Below are 22,038 nucleotides of genomic sequence, written 5' to 3' on the forward strand. Positions count from 1 at the left end.
CTATATGTACACCATGGTACACACACACACACACACACACACACACACACACACACACACACACCCCTAAGTACCTGTTCTCCATACTGCTAGCCTCACTCTGCAAAAGGCAAAAGCCAGTTCTGATACTGTAATAGCTGGTCTGTGTAACCATAGGCACTTTCCTTATTGACAATATAATTGTCATCTGAATTCCTACTGTATGTTATCACTGCAATAAGCACTCTTTAAGTCTGCTCTTTTTACTCATGCAATCACGTGGCATCCTAGTCTCTATCCTTTACAGAGGCATCGTTGAGGCTCGGAGAGCTCATGTGACTCACCCAGGGCCCCCATAGCACGGATTCCACCTTAGTTGCTCTCCACTCATACTTTATGCCATTGACCTTGGTGTAAATCTCCCAGCTGTTGCTACAGCCTGGTTGTCCTCCGTTCAGTTGTTCCCACTTCTTCTTTCTCTTTTAGATCTCTTCATTGGCTGAACTTCCAAGTATATTGCTGTGTTTTTAAACAAACAGATGGGATCAGGCTGCAGCAGTGGGTGAATATGAGAGTCAAGGGATGAGAGAGAGAGAGAGGGAAAGGGAGAGGAGAGGAGAGGAGAGGAGAGAGAGAGAGAGAGAGAGAGAGGAGAGAGAGAGAGAGAGAGAGAGAGAGAGAGAAGAGAGAGAGAGAGAGAGAGAGAGAGAGAGAACTGTCCCTTCTATCCCAACAGGACTGCTAAGTTAGGGCACAACAAAAGGCATGGTTGTTATGGAAACTGATTCCAGAACACTAGGAGATGATGTTGGGTTCTACCCAGACTCCAAAGGAAAGGTGCTTTCTTTGTCTAGAGTTTATTGTTGTGATTATAGAAGTTAGACTGGGTAAAGGTACCTCTTGTGTAAGAGTGACAAAACCCCCAAATCCCCGAAAGTAGCAGGAATGCAGCACCCAGCTAGGGTGACAGGGAAGAAGCCAGTGAAAGATTTTGGACTGAGAAGGGTATGTAGACAAAACAGGTCACCTGTCTGGACTCCCTTCTGAAGCCCCCAGTGCTCCCAGCTTGCCTGAAATTTGTCACCCTGGAGGGGTTTAACTGGCTAAGGAAAACAAATGGGAAAAAAAACAAAACCCAAAGCTGTCCTGAGAGGCATGGCTTGCTGAGGTTCAGAGTGAGGTGAGCTACTGTACGTCCTCCAATCAGCGTCCATTTCACTCATTTTCTCATGCATCTAGTTAACTCTGGAGTTGTGACTGCAGCCCATGACTGTTTCCTCGAGGTTTCCGCTGATGAAGAAAGGGCTGGAGCCTCTCCTGGGCTAGTAGGGCTCCTGAGCGTAAGGCTCCATCTGGTTCTTGGGCTAGGTACCGGGACGGCAGGGAGGGGTTGTCCAAACACCAACCCACGGGATGAGCATAGCCCACGCTGCTCCCTTCCAGCCATCTACCATGATGCCAAGGCAGTGTTGCCACAGGCTGTGTCTGCACACAGATCGGGAGCCACGTGCCACAGAGCCAGAGTCTCCCGAAGGCCATGCGATCTTGCCAAAGGGGATACAGTCTCAGTAGACAGGCAAGTGTGTTTGAGCGCAAACGCAGTGCGTGTACAGAAAGGGTATGACTCCTGTTCCCATGGTGTTTCTGGAGTAGGCAGATGGCGGGCCACTGAACCGAGACAGAATTCCGATAGGGCACGTGGAAGAGGCATAAGACAGCGACTGGCAGCTGAGAAGGGAGGTAACTCAATGGTGACACAGGGAAGTGTCTCAGTTCCTTTTCTGTTACTGTGACAAAACACCATGACCGAGACAACTTATCAACTAAAGCATTTAATTGGGCTTCTGGATTCAGAGGGTCAGCGTCCATGATGGCAGAGCAAAGACATGGCAGCAGGAACAGCTGAGAGCTCACACCTTGATCTGCAAGTAGGAAGCAGAAAGACACATTGGGAGTGACAGGGATCTTTTGAAGTTTCCAAGCCTGCCCGTAGGGACACACCTCCTCCAACAAAGTCATGCCTCCTAATCTTTCCCAAAAGCTTTAGTAACTGGGGCCAAGTATTCAAATCTATGAGCCTATGGGGGCCTTCTCATTCAAACCACCACAGGGAGGGGTGCCTGGTGTCTGCTAATCCCACCAGCTGAGAATAGGACCACTACCATAATTTCTGAGCCAAATTTGAAGCAAGCTTTAATTAAATACTGGCCAGGATGATGGACTCTGGCCAGGACCATTCCAGGGTTCCCAGAAAATGACAAATGAGTCACATTTTGCAAAGGCTTAAAAAGGCAATCCCATAAGGCCACTGTCTTTATTTCCCATCAGGTCCAATCAGGGGCAAGCATTAGACTGGATTAATCTCGTGTTGTCCAGGGTGACTTTGAACTCACAGACATCCAGATGGATCTCTGCCTCCTGAGTGCTAGGATTAAAGGTGTGTGCCACTACTGCCTGGCCTCTATGTTTAATCTAGTGGCTGATCTGTCCTCTGATCTTCAGGCAAATTTTATTTGTTATAGTACAAACAAAATATCACCACAGATGTGTGCCAGGCTATCCTCATCCCTGCATGTGACCTGGGCCTTATGCTCTACTAATTACTGGGTCCTGATGTCTCTTTCAATGTTTTAAATAGTACAGTCCCTTGGGAAAGGAAGAAAAAGATGGCTGTATTGAGGTGCTGGAGTGGCCATCACTTGGGTGGGAAGAGACTGGATTCAGACTTACTGGACCCAGAACAACAGCTGGCCAGCCTTGACTATATAAAAGGAAGCCAGGACCCCAGCAAGAAGTTGATGAGCCTGTGAGTTCAGTAGTGGGAGGTTTTGCTGGTCCCTCTAGAGTGCTGGGGGCAGACATGCAGCCTCTAAAACCATGACACTCTCAAGTGCTCCCACCAGCCTCTTGCTCTGCTCCTTCTGCTGTAGAACCTTCGAGTCTGTTGACCTTCTGTGGAGATCATTTCCAAGAAGAAGATACAATGAGACCAGATCTGTTAGGCAGACAGACACATTCTCGTTTCAAATCGAATCAGACGCCATCCTCGATGCATATCTCAGTCTATGGTGCCTTTAGTTGGTGAAGGTCATTCTCTGCCGGTTGGATTAAGCTGGGGCAGCACTGGAGGATGACGATGGAGTTTAGGCCTTCAATGCTGAGAGGCAGAAAGTAGGGCTCCACAGCTCCACCAAAGGCTGTGACTGTCATCTTGCATTTCCCTGGAGACCCTTCATCCTTCACATGGACCCCACATTGCATTGCAATGTGATTTCTTTACTTATCTTCTCACTCACAGACCTGTTTTAAGAGTACTAATTCTACTGGGACATGCGTCCAAACTTTCTTTCCTCAGACTTGTCAACTGCTGAATCTGTAGCACAGGCCGGCATGTTCTTTCCCCCAGAGCACTGTGCTATGGGGTTTGTGTCATTTTGTAATGGTTCTACCGTAGCTCAGGCTGGCTGGACACGTGCAGTCCTCCTGCCCCAGCTTCCCAAATTCTTGGATTACAGGCATGCCACTCCCCTTTCTTGGTTGTCCCAGGTGTTTCAGGCCTGACCTTTGACCCCTCTTAGAGCCACACTCCTGGGGTCTTACACCATGCACGTGGCCTCTGCTTCAATGTGGGACGGCCTTGCTCATGGCCAACAGACCTTGCAGAAGCAGTCTCTCTCCAGGACTTGTTTGCAGTGCAGTGATCTGAAATCTCAGTGGCCACCATTCCTTTCCTAAAGCCATTTGCAAGGATTTTCTCTGCTAGAACCCAAACGTGGCATCACCGTGAGGAATCTGCCTTCTATGGAGGCATTTTCATATAAATAAATAAACAATAACAGAGATAGCTAGATAGATATGGATACATTAGTTACTGTGAGTGGCTTACATGCAAAAACATGATACTTGATCCTGGTAACACACAATGTGAAGATAATAACCCCATTCTGTCTTCTGGAACTTTCTTCCCTATGGTTAATGAAACTCTGTTCTTCTAGGCTTGCTTTAAGGGGTTGGGCTGGCTCTGGTTTTCTCTTTATGCACATGTGCCACATGCAGCACACACACACACACACACACACACACACACACACACACAAACACACATACACACACACCACTCTACACACACACCACACACACGATGCGTCTGAACACACTCCCTCAAAGGATTGTTAGCAAACCTGCTGATTAGCTGGCCTGCCGTTGTCTCCCTCCATTGATTCTAATTGAGCTATTCAGAGTCCTCAATGCCCTGGTAGAGAATTATTCTTACACTTTGTAATAACAACCATGCAGATGAAAATATGAAAAGGCATTCTGCAATGGGTAAGCACTTCGGGTTAATTTCGGCACATTAGCCAAACTACAAACTCCTCATTGCTGGTGAAGGAGCCGGGCTGTGCATTCACTGGGTGAGGTCTTCTCATATTTTGCGTACAGATGTTCCAAACAATGCCATGTTTATCATTCGATTCAAAAGCCCTTTGAAGCCTACTCAGCCAAGTGGCACCAGAACCAAAAGCAAGAAAGAAGCCAGGCCACTCTCCCCACTCGGAGCTCATATGGTCACCAGGACAGCCTGAGGCTTATGCACGTCAGCAGACAAACTGCCCCACAGCGGTGCCCAGTGGGGGCTAGGTCTGCGAGCAGCTGAGAATGACAGTCTTTCTGTGACCTTGCAGTGGTGTTTGTCCCCAAGGCACCCTCCCCAGCCTGCTTCCTCTCTTGTGAAGCAGGAGTGAAGCTACTTTCTGCAGCCAGCATAGTGGTTGGTGATTAAGTTCTTTTAAGATTTATTTTTATTTTATCAATGTTTTGTGTGCTGTGTACATGCAAGTGTATGTGGTACACATGCCTGGGTGTGCACGTAAGGAGGACATCAGGTGTCCTGTCCTATCATTTTCTGCCTTATTCCATTGAGGCAGGGTCTCTCACTGAACCTGGGGCTCATCAAATGTGCTAGGCCAACCAATGCCAGTCCCCACTTGTCTCTGTCCCAGAGTGCTGGTGTGATGGGTGTGCTCAGCCATGCTCAGCGTGCCTGTGCGTGCCAGGAACCTGAACTCAGGTTCTCATCCTTGCACAGTGAATGTTCTTACTCACAGAGCCGTCTCTCCAGCTCCCTGATTTCTTATTGATGATAAAATTATTTCAGAACTGGGAGATGACTCAGTGGATAAAGGGGCTTGCCACCAAGCCTGACAACTTTCCCTGGAATGCACATGGAAAAAGAAAATCAACTCACACACGTTGCCTTCTGGCTTCCACATGCCTTTCATAAGTTAAGTAAATAAATGCAAAAATATTTTAAAAGGAAAACATTTCAAATCAAATGTGTCTTAGAAAATCTGGGAGTTGCCTTGGAGGCAAGAAAGCTGAATAGGTATAGATATAGGCATTGGTATAGGTATACATTAGGTATAGGTATAGGAATTGGTATAGGTATAGGCATAGACATAGGCATTGCATAGGTGTAAGCATTGGCATAGGTATAGGTGTAGGCATAGGAATAGGTATAGGTATAGGTATAGACATTGGTATAGGTGAAGGTATAGGTATAGGAATTGGTATAGGTATTGATATAGGTGAAGGTATAGGTATAGGCATAGGTATAGGAATTGGTATAGTATAGGAATTGGTATAGGTATAGGAATTGGTATAGGTATAGGTATTGGTATAGGTATAGGCATAGGTATAGGCATTGGTATAGGTGAAGGTATAGGAATTGGTATAGGTACAGGCATTGGTATAGGTATAGTTTTAGGTCACAGTACTTGGCTTGGCAGGCTGAGTCAGCCTCTGCCTATGCACATGGCCTGACACCTGAACCCTCGTGTCTCTCCCCGACTTCTGGGCTCTCATGGATCTTTCCCCACCCTCTCCCAAGTGCCTGTTACCGTCTCCTGAAGCTTCAGAGCTCCAGCTGAGCATTAAGTCAGCCTTTCTCCGTGTGTGTAAAGCACTCAGTGTGTCTTTTCAGTTCAAGGTAATTTCTGCAGTGTTTGGGTGGAGGTGCCGAGGCTGCGATTCTTCCAGGAGTGAAGGGCTCCATTCTTCAGAGGAGGGAGGCGCTGGAGCAGAGCTCGTCAGGTGCTGGAGAACTCCTCGATCCCTCTCAGACTGCATTCACTCTCTGAGTGCGTAGTCAGCCTCATTGTACCTTTGTCGATGCCATCAAGGAAAATCACCAAGTTATTGACACACCTCCCCACATGCAAGAATCTTGGTGTTCACTCCTGCAACGGGCAATTTGATGGCTTTTTGTCACCCTTATTTGAGACATAAAATTAGGCCTTGAACTTGTCACAAACAAAATGGAAATGCTTTTCTCTCTCGAAAAAAAACAAGGAGGAAGAAAGTTCAGAGGCCAGGGAGCTTCAACTCACAGTTGTAACCCCCAGTTCACAGTTCTCATCTTAAAGAGAATAAGAGATAGTTTATTCCGGAACCATTATTAGTGACCATGGCCTGGGAACACAGATTTAGGTTACCCCAAATTCCATGTTTCCATGTGGAAGCAGTTTCACAGGGTTTTTATAGTTTTGCAGACCGAAGAGAGTCATAAATCAACTTTAAAATACAGTGGTGGACACCCCAGAGAGGAGGGTACAACAAGATGGGGGGGCTATCTTACAGGCCCGAGATGTCCTCTGACGACGTTTCCAACTCTTGCATGGGTGGAAGCCAGTGCTCGGCTAAGTTTGTAGTTTCTACGCCGCTGTTTCTTCGTCATCACGAGGTGTTAGTTCAGAAACAGAGTGGGGCCGTTCCACAGGGCTGAAACCAGCCCCAGATAAAGCAATTAGCCTCTGAACCTACACGACGCTAACCTCTCCGAAGCACTGAGGTCCCAGGGGCCCTTCAGTCTCTGCAGGCAAACATGCTTCTTCCGGGAGGTTTTGTTCACAGGCAGACACAGCTTGTGTTCAGGCATCTTTGTTCACAAGCACTATTGTCTCAGTGCATATAGATTGGTGGTAGAATTCCATTTCTAAATTAGGCACAGCAAGGGAGAAACACCTCAAAACAGGACCCTCAAGACAATAGGGTGTGGTTAAGTTATGTAAATGAGGGCTCTCAGGCACTCTATCTTCCTCCCCCCCATCATACTATACTCACCCTCCTTATTTCTCTCAGTCTCCCCCGACTTCCCCTACCTATTTTACCATACTCACCCTGATTGCCTCCCCCCCCCCCCCCGTCCCTTCCCCCATCTCACTATCGTCACCTTCCTTTGTCATCTTGACCCCGGAAACGGAAACTGCAGGTGACCCCATGGACAAGGTCCGGCTGTTCTGGGCTTCCCAGTGGACAGTGCTCATGACCAGGGTGTGCTTTTCATGCCAGCTGCTGCAGCTGGAAGTGGAGCTGAGGGCCTGACTGAAGAGCTGGTTCCTGCCAGCAGAGCCTGAGCACCTGACCTGGAAGAGTGCCGCTCACAGCTGCTTCAGCTCGGAGGAAAAGGCAAAGCCACCAGGCTAAGCAAAACCCACCTTCCCTCTATGCTGCCCAGGCCAGGCATGTCCTTGTCATTTCCCATGCCCTTCTTCATGGACTCTGACAGAGTTATGTGGTCTCTTTGTCTCACGGACATAAGATTCTGCTGTGTCTAAGGCCCCCAAAGCTGAAACAAAGTTCTCCACACAGTTTACTAGTAATATTTAGAGTTTCGCTAAAATGCTTTAAATCCAGTGTGAATGTCTGAGAAGAGGAGGATTTTCTTGTAATTTCAAAGAACTGAAGGCTAGCACACGCCTTTCAAGAGGCACCAGGAGGCTGTCCTTGGGTGGCAAAGGAGGTTGATGACTTTTTCCTCACTGGATCCATGGCCCAGAGATACTAATTATGCATCCCCCTGTGACCTTAAGATTTTTGACCTTTTCTGGCTGGTTTGCTTAGCTGACCCACCTCTTTCTTTGAACAATTTAAATCCTTGCTAGGGCACAGGTCAGAAGTCACCAGGCCAGTAGACTAAGTAGTTAAGCATGACTGATACTTGTGCATCTCTGAAGGTACCCTCCAAATGGGCCATTGAAATGGAGAATAAATGGAAAGAAACCATTACTGATGCAGCCTTTATAACCAGTCCAAACTGTTCACTCATTGTCTCAGGATTATATTCTCAAAGATTTAGAAGGGAGATTAAGAGGAAGCTGCTAGGTTAAGCACTTCTTAAAACGTAATTGCAAAAGCCACTGATGGATAGGCCTGCCCTGAACTTTTCACATGACATGTAATGGGGCCATAATGTCACATGAGACCATAACCTTACTGTGGCAGGAGCCAGCTTCTCTGGTGATTTTATGTGATGAACTGGGTCTTAATTACTTCCAAATGACGAGCAGTTTTTACAGCCTTAGAATAAGGCTTCTTTGTTGTTGTTGTCCTCGGTAAGTTATATTAAAAATAAATATCTGGGTCATTGACTATTCCACCTTCTGAGCGAAAATCACCGGAGGGACTCTTGCAAACACCCGGTCACCCACTGTGCCCGGGGAGCCCCCAGGCACCTGAGTGGCCCCTAGAGGGGTCATGGCCATTTACCAGTGTCTCCCTCCCACTGGACTGGAGCTGCGGTTCTGAGTCCCCTCAGCTGGCAGAGAAGCCTCACCTAATGCATTCCAGCCTCTAACCTATTAATGGAAGCTGTTAATTTCTTTTACAAGGTAACTAGAATTTTGAAAAGTGCCGTCAAACACAGCCAGTGCTCTGGAGCCACTTGGATGATCCTGATCCACAGGAATGAGGAAGTTTTTCCTTTGCCTAGTTACTGCCTAGAACTCATCTCTCCTGTTTTGTGTTTGTTTGTTTGTTTTAAAATGTGTGTACATGTGTGTGCTCATGCATGTTTATGAATGTACATGGAGGTCAGAGGACAGCCTTGGGTGTCATCTCAAGGCACCATCCACCTCCTTTAAGGCAATCTCTCTCATCAGTGAGGTTATGGTTGGCCATGGAGCCCAGTGGATCTCTCTTCCTGTGCCTCTGAGTGCTGGGATTACAAACATGTGCCACCATGCCTGGCTTTTTCGAGTGGGTTCTGGGGACTGACCTCATGCCCTCATGTTTTTGTGTCTAATACTTTACCAAATTGAGTGGTCTCTTATTCCCCAGCCCCCAGATGAGTTTGAAAAGTTAGATGGCACATCAGAATCTTTTCTGTGGATGAAAACTGTACTCATTAGCCCAGTATAAAACTATGTCCAGGACGCTCCAGCTGGAAGACGGGACCTTCTTGAACACTGTCCTTGTCATTCTGGCCACAGATGCTTCCTGAGGACCCAGAAGGAGTCTACTTTGTCCATTAGCACAGGGCCAAAGACCACCATGCTCTGGGCTGAAATGCTGGGGGACAGCTGGCCCTCCACACAGCAGCACCTGTTGGCGTTCTGTGTTGCACAGGATGATCAGTGAAAGAAGGTCGCTAGGATGGATTTAGGCTTGTGGCTGCCGGGAGGAACACTCTCTATGGACTGAAGCTTGAACAGTGCTGCAAAGGTGTGTTTGTTGATTGTTACACAAAAGCTGTTTTTTGGGGTAAAACAAGTTCCTTATACCAAAGCCCCTAATCGACTCTATATGTGCGGGAAGGAACTCATTATACTTCTGCAACGTTAGTTCTTCTTGTGTACTGTTTGCAGTACTTCATAATGCAAGATGTTCCAGGTGTGCAGGACAGTCTGGTGATGAGAGTTGGGCAAGGCCGTAGAGCTCCATCAGAAAAACAGCTCTACAGATAACAGAAAACAGTGTTTTCCACAATGATCTCTTCAAGGTCAAAGTACTTCTAGAAAACAGCTATTCATTCTGATGTTTACCCTAAATGCATTGAAAACAACTACTTCATTCTAATGCTTACCCGAGATACACGAATTCTACTAGAATTCCACTGCAGTGCTCGGTACTGACAGATGGGAGGCTGGGCAGAGAGAAAGCACGGGAACACACTGGAAGGCTTGTGCACAGAGCAGTGATGTTTGCACGAGTTCAGGTCTTTCACACAAGTGGCAGGATCTCCAGTGACTTGGGTCCATGCGTGAGCCTATGCACTTTGAAGCTGTGCTCACCGACAGTCCTGGCCACAGAGGCTCGCCAGCTACTGTAACACCAATGATGTTGTCACTGGACCTACCTTGCCCTGGGAGGCTTGACAAAAGGGCCTGAACCTGAGTGTGTTTTTGTGCGCGAGGAAAAACAGCAGCAACAAACCACCTCACCCCCTTTATCTTGTTTAAGACTTGTTTGGCTCTATTTGATGGTTTGAAATGTTTTAGGGACAATGATTTGTCCCCAGTGAGACAGGTTTTAAAATGGACAGAGCCGGTGGGAATAGAGTGCAGGAGGATCTGCAAGACTTGGGGTTTATCTTAAACTTTTTTTTCCCAAGCAATTGAAAATTGAACAGGAAGTATAGAGACTTCCTATGTACTCTCTGCCTTCACACACCTACCAGCACCCCACTTTCCACATCCTGCTCCAGAAGGCTGCATGTGTTGCCATGGATACACCTACCCAGATAGGATACATTAAGCTTCCTCTCAGCGCCACACATTCTGTAGGTTAGATAAATATGTAATGGCTTATCCCACCATGGCAGCATTGCACTGGATGGTTTCACAGCCCTGAGAACCTGGGCTCTGTCTGTTCAGCCCCCTCCCCTACTCCTTGACAACCATCAAACTGCGCTTGATCCTATCTCTGTGGGCTTGCCTTTTCCAGAATGTCCTAAAGACGGAGGCATGTAGCATGCAGCCTTTTCAGCTTGGCTTCTTTTCCTTAGGAATGTGCATTGGAAGCTCCTCTGTGGGGCTGAGATTTTCATCAAACAGACACAAACTAGACTTAGTGGGAAGAGGGGAACCTCAGCTGAGGGATTGCCTCCATCAGATTAGCCTGTAGGCAAGTTGGGGGGTACTTTCTTGGTTAATGATTGATGTGGGAGCGCCCGGTTCACTGTGGGTGGTGAAATCCCTGGCCAGGTGGGCCTGGGCTGTATAAGAAAGTGATCTGAGCAAGCTCTGGGGAGCAAGCCAGTTAAGCACTATTGCTGTTCCTCCCCAGTCACTGATTTAGTTCTTGTCTCGAGATTCCTTCCCAATTTCCTTCAGTGATGCTTCCTAGGTATGGGGGAAAACAAAACAAACAAAACTAGAAAATAGTTTGAGAAGAGTCCAGGAACTCTGAGTCCTGAGCAACAAGAGGCAAAGGCCTCCCAGTGACTTCAGAGAAGTCTAGAGGAAGCCAGGCTTCGCCTGAGATAGCTCACAGTGGGTTTTGCCTGGATGACCAGCAGTGGGCTGTCTCCTACCTTGAGAGGACAGCAACTGTACACATCCATCTGCTGCCATGGACCCCATGAGGTCTAGTACAACTTTTGTGGGACTTGGGGCTGCATACTAGGAAAGACAGATGAGGGGATTCGAAACTGTAGCACTCCACACCCTGCCAGCTTTTTGCTCTGGCTGCCTCACCCCTGCTGTGAGCCCTCACTGGAGAGGACTCTATTGCTTGTGGCCTTGGTTGAGCATGTGGCTTTGGCTGGGCATGTGCCTTTTGAAGAACAGAAGCTCCAGATGTGGGAGCCCTGACTGCTTTGAGTCTGTACCACACAACCATGCCAGAGGTGAACATGCAGCTGAGTTATGAGGTTCATTTCCCAGTTTGGACTGAAAATAAACTACAGAGACAAATGGTTGCACCATAACCGTAGGCTCCTCCCAAAGGCATGGCAGAGCCAAGAGCTATGTGCAGGTGAGCTAGGGATGCAGAAGATTCACCCTGCAATTTGGACCAGTTGCAACAGAATGAAAGCTCCTTCGGATGAAGAATTGCACTTGGCAAATGAAAGCTGTGTGTCCCTACTGCGCCCGGGCCACTCATGCAGTGGTCTGAAATGGCACGTCTCTAAATTGCTACCCATTCAACATCCTTAATGTACTTACGGCACAGGTACAAATGCTTTTAAAGATAATCCATGTATCTATCAGATATTGTGGTAGCACAGACGACCAGTTTCTGCCTTCAGTGTGTTCATACTTTACCTAAGAAAAGACAGCTTGCAGGAAAATAAAGCATGAGGTGGGTGTGTAGATTTCCTAAATTACCCAACCCCTATCAACACTTGCACACTCACCCTGCTCACATCTGGCATTGTTGTAGACACTTGTTTTCACTGATGTACTAACACTGGTATGCTACTATTAATGTCCCTGGCTTACATCAGGACTTACTGTGTGTGTGTGTGTGTGTGTGTGTGTGTGTGTGTGTGTGTGTGTGCGCGCTCGTGCGTGCATGTGCGCGCGTGCGTGTGTGCTTGTGGAGGGTCTGCAATCTATGAACTTTGATCAATGTATAAGAACATTATTGACCATTATAATGCCATGAAGAATAGTGTCACTGCTCTAGAATGTCCTGTCTCTGTCTGTTCATGCCCAGCCCCACAAACCTTTCGTGACCACTGACTGACTGCTTGTTATATTCTGGATTTGGGCCTTGTTGTTAGACACTGTAGTGTCTCCTTGTTTTGGTTTACAGTTCCTACTGGCAAGGTGTGGAATGTCTTTCTCTGTGCTTCTGTGATCTGTATATCTTCATAACTGGAAGGCCAGACAGAATGGCTCTAGAAATGTGGTTTTCAGGCCCTCAGCGCAAGCATTGTATTCCACACTGCTGAGTGTTATCACTCACATCTTGTTCACTAACTTCCATTGACCTGAAAATGGCTTGTACTCTTGGCGCTGCCTCTGCTCCCCATTGTTTGCTAACACTTCTACCATTTGGACCCTGGATATCTCTCTGACTTCACATTCTCTGTTCCCTGGCATTTCCATGTGTTCTCTTTACGCACAGATAAAGGTGAGAGACTTCTACCCCAGACCACCATATTCAAACCCACAGTCAACCGCACATACATCATATATGTACACTCCTCAGGGAACCATGAAAATACATTGCCCAGTTTTTATAACACATTTAATGATAGAATAATAAGGTCATTAAGGGCAATCAGTATTTTGTTCCAGCCTTGATTATAGTCCTGATTATAGTTTGCTGTCTTTCTTAATATGAACATAGAAGGAATAAGTAGTGCATCTCTTCCACCTTTAATGAGGACCAGCCTAGTCCTGGGCTGCAGTGGGAAACCTTGTCCACAGCCTGATTGCATATTGTTTACCCCATCCCCTCCTGGGTGGGGTAATCATGGCTCCTGCCATTTCCTGGAGAGGACATAGGGCTTAATCATGTAATTATGCTTCTGGATGGCTGTCCCAAACAATGCGAAGCATACTGTCTGCCATTTGTAAGAATAGCAGAGAAAGAAAGAGAAGTTTCTTTGGGTTCTTATTGTGAAGACACCATGGGGGTGGGGGTCGGGGGCACGGCTGTGGTGCCTGAAGACAACGGCCCATGGACAGATGGAGTTCATTTTGGAGAGAGACAATAAAGCAGTGTAGATGTATCTGGGTTTTGCTTTTCCTCCTCTGCCTGTCCTTCCAGTGTCCACTCAGGCTGCAGGCTGCACTTTTCCAGGGAAGAAGCTAGTCCAGTCATCCCCAGTATTCAACCTGACCTGTGCTATGGCCACAGTTCTGCATAGCAATAGAGAGTTCTAGAAATGGAAACTAGGCTCCAAGGACTGGGGTTTGCAACCTGAACGTCCTTTACACCAGCTAGGACCAAAGACCGATCATGTAGGGGCTCCCGTTGCTCCTTCCTTATCTTCCAGACAAGGGAGTTGTTCTAGTGTCCCCACAGGCATGTCAGGAGTGTGACCTATCCAGTACAGTGCTCCTATTAAGGCCACATGGCCAGGCTTTCCTCATCCCTTCATTTAGAAGCACAGATGTGGACATGTTCGGCTCAGCAAGTATTGATTGGTCTTCCCTTCTCCAGCAAGCTCGCCTTATCCCACCACCAAGCCTGAGCTGAGGGTATCCCTCACATACCCCATTCCTCCAGCAGACTTCCTTCATGGCATTTACTACACTGCAGTGACTCCTCCTGCTGGAGGAGAAGTCTCTTCAAGGCCCTGGTGCCATGTAATAAACACTGGATACATTAAACAAACAAATGAATGGCTTCGCGGATGAGCAGGCAGCGTCGTGATAAAAGACTCGGTGGCCTCATGGAGGAGACAGCATGCCTGTGATGAGCAATTCATTTATTCATTCCCAAACAGACTGGGGCACTTCATTCTCATGTCACAAAATCACTTTTAGTGACACTTAGGATATCTGAGTGCAGTGTGTATTGCTGAAAAATGACTTTTTAAACTGAGTAGAGGAGATCTGGAGGGAATTTACTCTTGGATCTGGATCTGGCCATTCTCTACCTGCATGTAAATAAGCGTTGGCTTCCTGTGGTGCCCCCTCTCTCCTCCCTAGAGTATGTTAGTCCCTCGTTACGCATGCTCACAGCCCTGTCGGCTGCCTTTCTTACTCCGGCTCTTTCTGTGTGTGTGAGTGTGTATGCATGTTCATGTGTGTGCAGGTTGATGTATGTGTGTGGGGTTCAGAGGACAACCTCAGGTTTTAGCTTCAAGTACACTTCAAGACACCATTGAGACAGGTTAGACTAACTGTCCGGTGAGCTCCGGGGATCTTCATGTCTCTGCCTGCCTAGAGCTGGGAGTTCAAGCGTGAGCTGGCCTGGGTTTTAGGGGGTGTCGAATGTCGGTCCTCCTTGCAAGCACTTCACTGAGTCTCACCCTAGCCCTGGGACTTTCATTTTTCAATTGACATCTATCTCCTCCCTCCCTTGTCCTTTAGAGCAGGGCCTGGTATGTAGTAAGTTCTCAGTCAACTACTGGTGTTAGGTCCAGTAGGCGCTCTAGCAAGTTCTGCGTGAGAAAGAATGAAAAAGACAATAATAATTCAGATCTCAAAAGTGAGAAGGCCGCAGGTTCTTCTTTTGCCACCATGAGATTCTGACACAGTGCTGGGACTCAGTACTCCTAAGAGAGACTCCAGGTTGATTTTACTTCTCCTCCTCTTCTTCCTTTCCTTTACTGTTGTTGTCTCTGTAGTCCAGGTTGGCCTCAAACTGTCAATCCTCCTGTCCCCATTTCCCAAGTGCTGATGTTACAGGGATGCACTTCTGTGCCCGGCTCGTGTTGTTTTTCTAAACAGACTGCACTGAGCCATTGCATCCATCTCCATATACCTAACAGAGCTAACCAACTGAAGAGGCTTGTTTCATGTTACCTTCCTAGAATCCAAGTGTAATCCAACTTCTAGCCGTTGAAACACAGTTTTACAGTGGTAGCCTTCGCCCACCTCCTGGGACCCTTATTTTTAGTTTTCTGGAAGACATGCAGATTGGAACACAATGGCTCCGAAGAGATAAGACATCCCCTGAAATCCACCTGCAGGCCGTCTCTCTGTTCCTCAGCAGTCATTTGTCTCCAGGTCTGAATGCTTCTCCAGTGCCTGTATTGGCAGCTGAAAATGAAGTGCTAGCCAATGCCGGCACATTGTTACCACAGAATGCAACTAGCCACCACACGTTGTGTTCAGATAATGGGCAAGAGTAGAATTCATCCAAACAATTGTGCTCAAAGAGACCACACTGCCGAGTGAGCCATTTAAATGCTCCCATTGTACGATAGTCCTTTGTGGACCCTTCACTGGAAAAATAAAGGTTTAAAGGAATTTCATTTCTTAAAGAAACAGAACTTAGAATCCAAAATATGTTATGATATAGACCCGCCTCTTAAAACAAAACAAAACAAAACGAACCATATTACCATGGACTCCTGGATCACTTTTGTTGATTCCTATGAGGTTTTGGATCACAGGACACACATGTGTCTGGACAATGAGGATGGTTATCTCAGGAAGCCACCAAGGTGGTAATGGGCATGGCACCCAGGGGCAGCAGACATGGCCGTCATCTTGCTGCTGCTCGAGAAAAGCATCCTCTCAGCTACCTCATGGGTTTGTTAAATGCATCAAAGAAGGTGAAGTATATTCATAGCACTGTGGCAGCAAAGAGAAGTGATTCAGCTCTTCTGGGGTCTGCACATTCCTGCGGGAACACAATCTGTGCCTCAGGGGTTAGGTCTGTCCATAATAGGATATAATTAGAAGTATTTGCTTTGTTACGTACCCATCTTTCAAAGTTTATTTATATGCCAGACTCTATGTCAAGGAATAAAATAAAGTCCTAGGCTTAATGGGTTATTTTAAAAAAGGACATGAGCTTGAGATGGGAGCTGTGCTGTGTGGGGTAATGGGAGAGCAGGGAGGAGGAATAAATGGAAGGTGGATATGATTGTGTTTTATTATATACATGCATAAAATTCTCAAGAATAAACAAAAATTAATATAAAAATAAGCCAGGTATTGTGGCACATGCCTTTAATCCTAGCATAAAGGAGGTAGGATCAAGAGATTTCTATGATTTTGAGACCAGCCTAGTTTACATAGTGAGTTCTAGCCCAGCCAGGACTATATAGAGAGACCTTATCTCAAAAATCCAGATAAATAAATAAAATAAAGTTCTGCCAGCAGCAGCTATTTCTTGCTTCTAGTTAAAGTTCAGAAATGTGGAATTGTCTTCAAAAGGCAACACAATATCATTTGGTGGGATGTCACATTTCTATTTTTTAGAAACTCTGTCTTCTTTTGAAGGAATACAGAAAATAATCCATAATGAATGTGTCGCCTTATTCATGTGATTGAATTTTAACCCAAGCTTAATTATAGAGAGATAGAAAAAAGAATTTTTCAGATTAGTGGTTGGCAGCTTGGTGTTTGCCACCTATGATACTTTTCACAGTGATGGAGGGGACAGTCACCAATAGCAAGTCAGGAGTCATGAGGCCATGTTGGAACAGCTATGGTTCTAACATCTGGGCAGGATGCCAGAGAGGAGTCCAGGGTCCCTCGGTGAGTGTAGCCAGGATTCTCTAATTTCATGAGCATTGACATGAGGACTTGGCACAGCACTTAACATTAGCTCATTCATGTGTGAAAAATCGAGGGCCTGCTTCATTCCATGGTCTTTGGGGATTTCCTCAACAGGAGAGAATTGGCCAGAAGGCCGAGGGACACAGTGTGGGAATCTGCAGCCTAGACCAGGTATCCAAGCTCAAAGGCGAGCTGGGAACCTGCCCACAGCCTGGCTGCACTTCACACGAACGTGGAGTTGGCAAGAATCTCACTCCATCCCTGCAACAGAAGCTTCCGTTGATTTCAAACCCTCACTTTCCTGGCTTTGGCAGTAAATGACTTCAAGTTCATCGGCAAGTTCCCTTTTTTTCTCTCTTCTACAGAAGAATAAAAGTTTTCACCCTTTTGAAGAATGCTCAAAACTTAGTAAAAAGAAAACTAATAACTTTTTGAAAGTAGGCAAAAGCTCTGAATCAAGTCATCAGAGAAGACCCACAGATGACATGTAAGACATTTTCTGAGATGTTCAACATCATTAGTCATCAGAGAAATGTAAATAAAAACCACATTCATCTGCTACTAGCATTCTGTTAGAATAGCTAATTTAAAGAAAATCACTGTCAGGGAGGAGACGGCTCAGTGGTTGAGGCGCTTGCCATAGAAGTGGGAGAACCCAATTTGGATTCCCCAGGATCCAAGTCAAGCCTAACACAGTAGCTTGAGTCTATAATCCCAGAAATCATACCATGAGATGGGAGGCAGAGACAGGAGAATCCCTGGCAATGTGAAGGCAGCTGGCTTGGGATACTCAGCACAGGACAATAGAGACCCAAGATAGAAGGAGAGGACAGACACCCAAGGTTGTCCTCTGACTTCTACATGTGTACCAAGGCACCCACATACACTTGAACATACTCCCTTACTAGAGGTTAGAAAACAAGGACTGTCAGCACTGACGAGGATGTTGAGCAGCTAGAACTCCTGAATGCTGAGAGCAAGCACAGTGACGGGGCCACTGGGTAAAAACCATTTGGAAATGTCACATAAGGTTTAATATACATGAATCATATGACCCAGGAAACCTATGCCTGTACCTTTCCCAAAGAGAAATGAAAACTTACATTTAGATTTAAAAAGCTATTGGGGAATGTAAATAGTATCTATTTCTATAAGAGCCCCAAACTAGAAACCACCTAAATGGTTACCAGCAGGTGAATGTATAAGCCAGTGATGGTATATCCATTCAGTGAAACACTACTCACGGCAAAAAGTGGTGGTGGTGGTGGTGGTGGTGGTGGTGGTGACCACATCTACAACAAAATGGGGAGCCTCAAAACAGGTATGCTCAAATACATTTTTTCTGTAGGAAAAACAAACAAACAAAAAGCACATGTATTGTGATGGCTGCATTTTGGTAGATCAGGAAAGGGTGAGAGATTAGCACTGCAAGGAGGAAATTTCTGGGAGCACCAGACCTCCAATGTGGTGATATTTTGTTTGTGATCTAACAAATGAAGCTTGCCTGGAGATCAGAGTTTGGATCTAGTCACTAGAGGCCAGGCAGGGGTGGCACACACCTTTAATCCCAGCACTTGAAATCTCATGCCTCTTGGGAGGCACATGCCTTTAACCCCAGCACCTAGGGAGGAGGGAACAGGAAATGATATGGCTGTGTAGAGAGAGGAATATAAGGCAGGTGGAGGCAGGAGCTCGGCCCCCCTTTCAGGTTTAAGAGTTGGCGAGGTAAGAGGCGGCTGTGGCTTGCTCCTTTGTCTCTCTGATCTTCCAGCATTTACCCTGATATCTGGCTCCAGGTTTTTATTGTTAAGACCAACTGGGAGTCGCGCTACACCTCCATGCTCATTACTGAGGCTACATGAAGACTTGAAGGGCAAGTGAATGGTGAACAACCTCACTGTTCTTTTTAAGCATGTACACGTTATTGTGTTGATGGGGCGGCTCCTATTTCCTATGCCTTTAATTCTCCATCCACTGTTAACGTAGTGATAACTTGAGTCAGAAACATCATTGTCTAGCAACCCCTAATGAAGTGGGTGCCTCAGGTGATGTTCACCCTGCTAAGAGCATTTGACAGATATCGCTGCGGTCACTGGAATCTCCAGTTCCTCTTAGAATCTCTACAGCTCTTAGTTTCTTTTCCTGTCGTTGTAAAAAATTCCCTGGGGGGAAAAAACAATAGGAAAAGGTTTATTTTAGCCCACAGTTCAAGAATATATCCCCCTACCTTGCCCCTGCCACCTGTGGTGGGTGAGGGAGCTGACCCTCCCCGCTTACCAGCTACAGCTCATGGGAAAATAGGCCTTCCACCTCGTCAGGGCAACACAGCAGAGCTGACCGTATTGACAGGGGTGTGGGTGAACTGGCCCCAAGAACATGAGCAGGGGGGATCTGGCCCCACCCCTCATCTGCCATATGGTAGTGTGGGTGGGGAAGAGATGCCCCCACCCCCTCCCATACCTCCACCCCTTGACAGCTGTGACAGGTGGGAGAGATGGCCCTGAGGTGATCAGAGTGGGAGAGCTGTATCTGCCCTCAGGCAGCTTGCCTGGGCAGCACAGCAGAGCTGGCTCTGATGGCTCCAGTGTGGGAGAACAGCCCCTGAGCATGTAAAAGCCAGGGAACTGGCCCCGCCCCTTGCTCATCAACCGAAGAGGTGAACTAGCCAGGGCAATGCTGGAGAGCTCACTGAGGACAGGGGAGAGCTGGTGAGCTGACCAACCCTGCAACTACCCAGGCCCAGAACCAGGGTTATGCGTTGGCCCACCCCAACATCTACCCCATCTGTGACCTGCTGGAGCACGTAAAAGGGCCGGTCCTGCAGACCCAAATCTGCAAGATCTCCACAACACAGGGCAACAACAGGATATCCAAGAGGAGTCCCAGTGAGGGCCCAGTATTGATAGTGTAGCAGAAACCAGAGGCCTCGAACCAGACCAGTGCTCTTTGCATTGAACACTTGCAAGTAAAGACATATGGACAAAAGGGTTCACACTACATCTTCCATGATGAGATTTTTTTCTTTTCTTTTTTTCTCTTAAATTTTATTTTATTGCGGGGAGGGGGATTGCAAAGGCAGAGGGCAGATATGAAGGGATGGGAAAATGAATGGGACTGAGATGCATGATATGAAAGACAGAAAGGATAAATAAAAAGTTAAAAAAATATATCCCAGCATGGCAGGAAATTCAAAGTAGTAGGAGCTTGAGGGAACTGGTCAATTAGTACCCACAGTCAGGAACTAGAAGGAGCTAGTTCGTGTACTTAGTTTGCTTTTTCCATTTTCTGCAGTCCAGGATTACAGCCTAAGGAATGGTGCTACCCATAACTGGCAGCATCTTTCCTAATCAATTCATTCAATCAATAACCCCCCCAAGGCATGTCCAGAGGTCTTTTTCCAAGGTCATTCTAGATCTTATAAAGTTAATGATTGTGATTACCTATCACACTACACATGATCTAAAACATATGAAAATAGAGCAGCATCCTTTGGTGCATAGAACTGACACTGTGTAGGGTATCTCCTAATGTGATGTATGCTGAGACACACAGCACCACCTATGAGAATTCATTTTGAGATAATTCAGCCTACACAAAGTGATAGTATGATGTCCATGCCTAGTGTACTGGACATGATAGGGGCAAAGAAACATCTTACATGACACATCTCATGAGAAAGCAAGCAGGCAAGTCTGAATGTGGGATATCCTGTGGATAGCAAACCTTACAGATCTGAGTGTATTTTAAAGGCTGCATATCCCCCCCCCCCTGCTATGTCAAGTGTCCTGCTCTATTTCTTTCTGCCTTATTTCCTTAAGACAGGGTTTTTCACTGAATCTGGGGCCAGGAAACCCCAGATTTTACTGTCTCTATGCCCAGTGATAACTAAGCACTGGGGATTTGAACTCAGAACCTCATTCTTGAAAGCAAGTGCTCTTATCAGCTATGCCATCTCCCTACCCTAAATGAAACATTTTCAGCTAAGGGACTGAATAATGAAATATGAAGCGTGAGACACAGGATGGACATTGATTGAGAAGAACTTAGACAGCAGCGGTCAGGGAGGGTTGAATATGGACCAGGAGCCAGCTGGTCTAAAGCACAGCTGCCAGTATTGTTAGATGAGGGGGTGGAATTCAGTCATGTACAAAATATCCTTACATTTATATGAACGACTTCAATTCTTATTTTCAATTATGTGTGAAAATACTGAGAGATGATGTGAAAGGTTTGCTATCAAGCAAGAAAAGAGAAAGAGGGAGGGGGATTGGTGAGGTAGGCCTTCAGCTGGTTGGGACAGGCCCACCCACTGCTTGCTTCACTCAATTCATGATCTTAAATGTTCATCTTTTCCAAAGATCCTTTTCACAGCCACGCCCAGGATAACCCTTGACCAAAGGACATAGACATGTTGACGCATAAAAATTACCATCATGTTTATCCATGCTTCAAGACCAACCTCAAATAGATGGTCTACACCAAGACCTCCACATGCCTATGCCAAACAGATGTGTGTATCTATTTTTTTTTTTTCTTGTCATTGACTGTAATTTGGATACAATGCCGGGACTTCTCTCATCCTTCAGTCACTATGGCCAGGCATGGAACAATGTAGGTAAAGGTCTGCTGAATGAGGGTAAAAGGAGGGATGATTCATTTAGGAGGAATTCTAAGAGCTAGAAAAGTCCATGCTTCAATGTTCTGAATTTGGATGTGTCCTTGGGGAGAGTGGGATTCAGGAGAGACATGAGCAGCCACACAAGGTGACACTCTTTCAGAAAGGAGACCCAGGAAGAACGAAGGAGGTTATCAAGCTCCCCCTTCTCTCTCTCTCCCTCTCCTCTGATGGGGAGGGGAGGTCAGGGGATGATGCTTGGAGCCCATTCTCACCTTCTTCCTTGTGTGTGTTCTGGAGATCCAACTTGGGCTTCACTGCAAACGCCTTTACCCACTGAGCCGTCTCTCTTCATAAAACATTTCAATGGATTCTTTGATAATTTCATTCATACAAATTAGTCACTTGTTTCACTGGCATTACCCTCTCCTGTCTCTCACCCTCTCGGAATTCCTTCATCTTACCAAGAAGTGACCTTTTACTTCCATGTGTTTTTTTTCTCCCTTCCCTCTCTCTAAATGATCCACTGACTTT

General features: G+C 46.5%; 1 protein-coding gene across 3 annotated transcripts in view; it reads left to right on the forward strand.

Moving 5' to 3' along the window:
* Window positions 1-22,038, forward strand: part of Msra (methionine sulfoxide reductase A) — a 327,825-nt gene that overhangs the window by 160,827 nt on the left and 144,960 nt on the right. The window lies entirely within an intron of this gene.

This window comes from Peromyscus leucopus, chromosome 9, assembly GCF_004664715.2.
Source record: "Peromyscus leucopus breed LL Stock chromosome 9, UCI_PerLeu_2.1, whole genome shotgun sequence".
NCBI lineage: Eukaryota > Metazoa > Chordata > Mammalia > Rodentia > Cricetidae > Peromyscus > Peromyscus leucopus.